This window comes from Chiloscyllium plagiosum, chromosome 49 (assembly GCF_004010195.1).
Source record: "Chiloscyllium plagiosum isolate BGI_BamShark_2017 chromosome 49, ASM401019v2, whole genome shotgun sequence".
Taxonomy (NCBI): Eukaryota; Metazoa; Chordata; class Chondrichthyes; order Orectolobiformes; family Hemiscylliidae; genus Chiloscyllium; species Chiloscyllium plagiosum.
Genome location: NC_057758.1, coordinates 2714837 through 2720527, shown reverse-complemented (window position 1 = coordinate 2720527; position 5691 = coordinate 2714837).

Here is a 5691-nt window from a genome sequence, read left to right as displayed (position 1 = left end):
ATCTGGAGAGAAAGCAGGGTCAATCTTTTGGGTCCAGTGACCCCTCTTCACAACTGATTGTCTGAAGAGATTGGTTGATATGTTGAAGATGGGCTGGGGTAGGGGGTGGGGTAGATGATGGGTTGAGGGAGGGAGATCGGTAATTGGACAGACGAAGGGGAATCAGTGAAGGTCAGACTGGGGGGGAATGAGCAGCTGCTCAATGGGGGGCATCAGCAGCTGACAGTGGGGTTATGTCACAACAAGGCCATGGTGTGTGGCTGTTGGGGTGAAGAACCTGGGAGAAAACGTTGATGCCATAAAATTGTTGAACTTGATGTTGAGTCCAGAAGGCCACAGGGCCCCCAAACAGAAAGTTAGACACTGAGCTTTGCTGGAGCACTACAGCAAGTCTGAGACAGGGAACAGGGTGGGCTTTTAAAGTGGCAGATATGAGACAGCTCCGGGTCATTTTTCCAGATAGAAGATAGGCGTTCTGCAAAATAGCCACACAGTCTGCACTTTGATTCCCCAGTGTAGAGGAGAGAACACTGTGAGCAGTGAATGCAGTAGACTAGATTGTGTGAAGTGCTGCTTCATCTGGAAGGTGTGTTTGGGCCCTTGGATACAGAGGAGGGAAATGGGCAGGTGCTACACCCCCAGTGGCTGCAGGGGAAGGGGGGCGGGGGGTGTGGGAAGTGAAGGAGTGGACCAGTGTGTTCTAGAGGGAATGGGCTGTGGGCTGAATGCTCTGTAACTGAATACATGCCGTGGTGTAGGTCTGGCAGTGTCTTTGCAGAGAAAAGTCAAGTTAGCATTCTGAGGTGAATATGACTTTGGTTCAGAACTTTCTGTTCAAAAGTTTGTGATTTAATTTGATTTATTGCTGTCACATGTACCTGAGTACAGAGAAAAGTTCTATTTTGCAAGCAGAACAGGCAGATCGTAGCATATAAGGACATATGGATCAAATGGCTGAACAGTTCTGAAGAAGTTGTATCAGATTCAAACCGTTAATTCTGTTTCTCTGTCCACAGACGCTGCCAAACCTGTCTCTCCAGCATTTTGTTTCCAACTTCTGTCATCCGCTGTAGTTTGGTTCGACTAGTTCTGTACGTTTGCTGTGTTTTTTTGAGATTCGGAAAATGTTGAAATTCCAAAACCCGTTTCAAATTTCCCTTTTGCTTTAACTAAGGATAATTATCTGCTGTTGAACCTGGTCCATTTCAGACAGCTTGGGGATAATCGCTATTGTAGCCCATTTGAATAGTTGTCCACTGCTTTGACGACAAGCCACTTGAAGCAGTCATTGTCCGTCCTGAGAGCAGTCGCCCGTTGTCATTGTGACCAACCCCACTCAGTTGTCCCAGAATTGCTGCTGCTACAGGCCCATTGTGTGTCCCTTTGCAAGGTGAAAGGTCAAGAATGCTATTGGGGAGCGGGTCATGTGCTGTCTTTGAAACAGGCACATGAGAACAGCAAATCAGAAAATACTGTTGGCAGTTATTTTTGCCAAATCATTTTATGCTTCAAATTAGCAGAAAAGGAACGTCTATCTCTGGTAAATTTACCTCCATTCTTCAGAGCTTGGAATCTCATCTCAGCTCAACCCTCGGGATTTTCTTTGTTTTAATTTTGTTATAAGTGTTTGCTTAAAAAGTGGTTCAGGGTGCTTTTTGGTTTTGCAAAGTCTGCTAATTTGAATATTAGCTGCTCCTCTGAATGTGATTTGAGTATTTAATTCCAGGGTCTGTTTGTTCTTGTTTGACAGACCAGTTGGGTGGAGGGAGGTCTTGAAGGGGATAACTCAGGAAAGGGATGTGGGGGTGATTGGTGCAATGTGGGTTTTAGTGAGGGTGGATGGGAGGGAAGCAGATTTTACACGAGTAGGCAGTAGGCATCGCAGTCGGCTGATCATCCAATTTAGTCCCCTGTTCCCACTTTCTCCCTCTATCCTTTGATCCCTTTTAGCCCTATGAGCTGTATCTCACTCCTTGAGAATGTTCAATGTTTCAGCCTTGACCACTTTGTGGAAGAGAATCCCACAGGCTCCCCACTCTCTGGGCGAAGACATTTCTCCTCATCTCAGTCCGAAATGGCCTGCCCTGTATCCTCAGACTGTGACTTTGGTTGTGGGCTTCCTGGTCATTGGGAACGTCCTTCTTGTATTAATCTCTGTCTCGTCCTTTGGAATTTTGTGTTGTGCAATCCTCCCTCATTCCCCTAAACTCCATGAATATAGTCCTAATTGATCCAATCTCTCCTCGTGGCCGTTGTCCCTCCAGGAATCCGTTTGGTAAACCTTTGCTCCACTGCTTTGTGTCCTCGGGTCAGTGAGGACATAATGGCCTGGCTTGTTTTCAGAGTGGGTGGTGCACAGACACAGAGCTGGGACTTGAGCAGGTTACGAAATAGACAATGCAAAGAACTTTTGTGGTAAAATTGCAAAGGTTGTAGGATTTGGTCAAAAGAGTAAACCCAGTGACCATGTAGCCTGAGCTTTAACTCTGAACACCTTCCATGTTCATTGAGGGTGAGTTGGAGGTTTGGATTAGGAATTGGCTGGATGGAAGAAGACAGAGGGTAGTAGTTGATGGCAAAGTTTCTTCATGGAGTGCCGTCACTAGCGGTGTTCCGCAAGGATCTGTTTTGGGACCATTGCTGTTTGTCATTTTTATAAATGACCTGGAAGAGGGGTTAGAAGGTTGGGTGAGCAAGTTTGCGGATGATACGAAAGTCGGAGGAGTTGTTGACAGTGAGGAAGCATGTGGCAGGTTACAGCAGGATATAGAGAAGCTGCAGAGCTGGGCAGAAAGGTGGCAGATGGAATTCAATGTAGCTAAGTGCGAGGTGATTCACTTTGGGAAGAATAACAAAAAGATGGGGTACTGGGCTAATGGTCGGGTACTTGGTAGTGTGGATGAGCAGAGGGATCTTGGTGTCCATGTACTCAGATCTTTGAAAGTTGCCACCCAGGTAAATAGTGCGGTGAGGAAGGCATATGGCGTACTGGCTTTTATTGGTAGAGGAATTGAGTTCCGTAGTCCTGAGGTCATGTTGCAGTTGTATAAGACTCTGGTGCGGCTGCATCTGGAGTATTGTGTGCAGTTTTGGTCGCTATACTATAGGAAGGATGTGGAGGCACTGGAACGGGTGCAGAGGAGGTTTACCAGGATGTTGCTTGGTATGGTAGAAAGATCGTATGAGGAAAGGTTGAGGCACTTGGGGTTGTTTTCATTGGAGAAAGGAAGGTTTAGGGGTGACTTGATAGAGGTGTATAAGATGATTAGGGGTTTAGATAGGGTCGACAGTGAGAATCTTTTTCCATGTATGGAGTCAGCTATTACGAGGGGGCATAGCTTTAAATTAAGGGGTGGTAGGTATAGGACAGATGTTAGGGGTAGGTTCTTTACTCAGCGAGTCGTGAGTTCATGGAATGCCCTGCCAGTAGCAGTGGTGGACTCTCCCTCTTTATGGGCATTTAAGCGGGCATTGGCTTGTTGGTAAGAAGCACAGGGTTTAGTATAGGTTAGGTGGGCTTGGATCGGCGCAACATCGAGGGCCAAAGGGCCTGTACTGCACTGTATTCTTCTATGTTCTATGTTCTAAGTTGAATCTCTTGTCAAGACGAAGAAGAAGGCTTATGTTAGGATGATACTTGAAGGCTCAGTGAGGGCACTTCAGAGTTACAAGTTCACCACTGAAGACCTGAAGAGAGAGCTTAGAAGAGCCAAGAAGGGGCATGAGACGTCACTGTCAGATAGAATCAATGAAAACCCAAAACCTTTCTATAGGTATACCAGGAATAAAAGAATGACAAGAAAACGATTAGGGCCAATCAATGAAAGTAGTGGGAAGTTGGGTGTGTGGAGTCTGAAGAGATGGGGGAAGCACTAAATGTATATTTTTCTTCAGTGTTCACACAGGAAAAAGAAAAGGTTGTTGAGAAGAATATGGGGATACAGACTTGAGACACGGTGGGATCGAGGTTCACAATGAGGAGGTGTTAGCTATTCTGGAAAGTGAAAGTCCCTTCGGCCAGATGGATTTTCTGGGAAATAAGGGAGGAGATTGCAGAACCTTTGGCTTTGATCTTGATGTCACTGTGTCTACAGGAATAGTGCCAGAAGACTGGAGAGTAGCAACTATTGGCCCCTTGTTCAAGAAAGGGTTTGAGAGAACCCTGGTAATTATAGACCAGTGAGCCTTACTTTAGTTGTGGGTAGAGTTGGAATAGGTTATAAGAGATAGGAGTTGTAATCATTGAGAGAGGAATATGTTGATTGGGAGTAGTCAACATGGTTTTGCAAAGGGAGGTCGTGCCTCATAAACCTTACTAAGTTCCTTGAGATGTTTACTAAATGGGTGGATGAGGGTAAAGCGGTCAATGTATTTCAGTAAAGCTGTAAAGCTGTTGATTCCCCACAATAGGCTCCTGCATAAAATATGGAAGCCTGGGATTGAGGGCGATTTAGCAGTTTGGATCAGACATTGGCGAGCTGAAGACAGAGGAAGGTTGTTGATGGTAAATGTTCATCCTGGAGTTCAGTTACTCGTGGTATACTGCAAGGATCTGTTTTGGGGCCACTGCTGCTTGTCATTTTTATAAATGACCTAGCTGAGAGCATAGCGGATGGGTTAATAAATTTGCGGATGACACTAACATCAATGGAGTTGTGGGTAGTACCAAAGGATGTTACAGATTACAGTGGGACATAAGCACCAGAGTTGGCCTGTGAGGTGGAAAATGGAATTTAATGTGGAAAGGTCTGAGGTGGATCCCTTTGGTAGGAGCAACAGGAATAAATTGTACTGGGCTAATGGTAAGATTCTTGGTAGCGTAGACGGGAAGTGACCTTGCTGTCCATGTACATAGATTCCTGAAAGTTGCCACACAAGTTGGTAGGGTTGTTAAGAAGGCATACGGTGTGTTAGCTTTTATTGGTTGAGACTGTATTTCGGAGCCACAAGGTCATGCTGCAGCTGCGCAAAGCTCTGGTGCAGCAGCACTTGGAGTACTCTGTACAGTTCAGGTCACCGAATTACAGGAATAATGTGGAAGTTTTGGAAAGGCTGCAGAGGAGATTGACTAGGATGTTGCCTGGTCCGGATGGAAGGTATTATGAAGAAAGGCTGAGAGACTTGAGGCTGTTTTCGTTAGAGAGAAGAACCTGGAATGTGATGGCTAGCACAAGGGGACATCGCTTTAAATTGAGGGGTGATGACAGAGGTAGTTTCTTGATTCATAGTTGTAGGGTGTGGAACGCCCTGTCTTCAACAGTAGTAGGCTCGCCAACTATAAGGGCATATAAATGGTCACTGAATAAACATTTGGATGAAAATGGAATAGGCTTCTGGTTGGTTCCACAGGTCAGCGCAACACCGAGGGTTTGTACTGTACTGTAATGTTCTATGTTCTACGCTCTATATTCTAAGTGCTCTTTGAACAGCCTTATCAACTTTGGTGGCAAGTTTATGGGATCTATGGACATGTGGATATTGCTTCACAGTGTCAACATTCCTTCCTTGCACCCATATTCTACATTCAAATTGGACCTTCCAAACTGAATCACTTCAGACTTTTCCAGATTGAACTTCATCTAACCCTTATCAGCCAGTTCTGCATCCTGTCATAGCCCCAGTGCAAACTACAGCAGCATTTCACACCATCCACAACTCCATCACACTTACTCACCAGTTCACTTCCTCATC